This window comes from Patella vulgata, chromosome 2, assembly GCF_932274485.2.
Source record: "Patella vulgata chromosome 2, xgPatVulg1.2, whole genome shotgun sequence".
Lineage (NCBI taxonomy): Eukaryota > Metazoa > Mollusca > Gastropoda > Patellidae > Patella > Patella vulgata.
Window position 1 is genome coordinate 68,301,967 of NC_065880.2, and position 1,041 is coordinate 68,303,007.

Below are 1,041 nucleotides of genomic sequence, written 5' to 3' on the forward strand. Positions count from 1 at the left end.
CTGCTTGCTGTCTGCTTGAATGACATAGAGAGTTCTTCGTTGTTTTGTTGAAATGAAACACTGTGTGTAAATTTCACATCAATCGGATGTGGGTCTACAATGTGGGTGTATAAAAATAGCCACACATAGGGTGCAAATACACCCACACAGCAGCTTAGCTGAAAGAAAAATTTGGATGTTGATCAAATTTTGGCATAAGTGGGGATAACTATGGAACTGAATCTCACAGAATGCTGAATATTGATAGGGTTCGTCTTCTTATTTCCAAAAAGCTTCACTCATCATGTGAAAATAATCCATTAAGAAAAACTCTAGCCTCTATTGTGAACGGAATATCAAAGAATGCTTAATATCTATAGGTTTGTCCTACCATGACCCAATTGCTTCAAATCACATTTGAAAAAGATCCTTGGGGGGGGGGGGGGGATATCTCTGGAACAGAAAGTCAATTGGGTTCACACTCCCATGACACCAATGATTTAAATTTAAAAAAAACATTCTTTAAAAACTAGAGCCTCTAATGCATTCCCAAGGTTAAACTAAAGGAAAAGGGGGATAGCTCCAGAATGAAAAGTCACAGAACACTGAAAATCAAGAAGATTCATCCTCTCATTGACACCAATGCTTCCCACCAAATGCGAAAAGCAATCATTAAAACTACAGTCTCTATTGCATTCAGGAGGTTTTTGGAAAAGGGGGGGAGGGGGCAACTGGAAATCGAAAGTCCTCTCATGACCCCAATGCTTCACACCAAATTTGAAAAGAATCCATTAAAGTTAGGTGGCAATATATGACTACATGTCAATGTAGGCGAATAAAAACTGCAGCCTCTATCGTATTAACAAGCCAACTGTTAATGGACGGACAAATGAACAGGGTGCAGTGCACATAAAATTTGACTTTTCGTATTTGAGAAATGTGGGGTTTTGTAGAAAAGAAAAGTTCTAGATGCAATTCCATGCAGTTTATTTCATGTCCAGATTGGACAAAGTTTGTTTTGTGAATAACATTGCTACATTAAATAAATAAAACATAAACAAT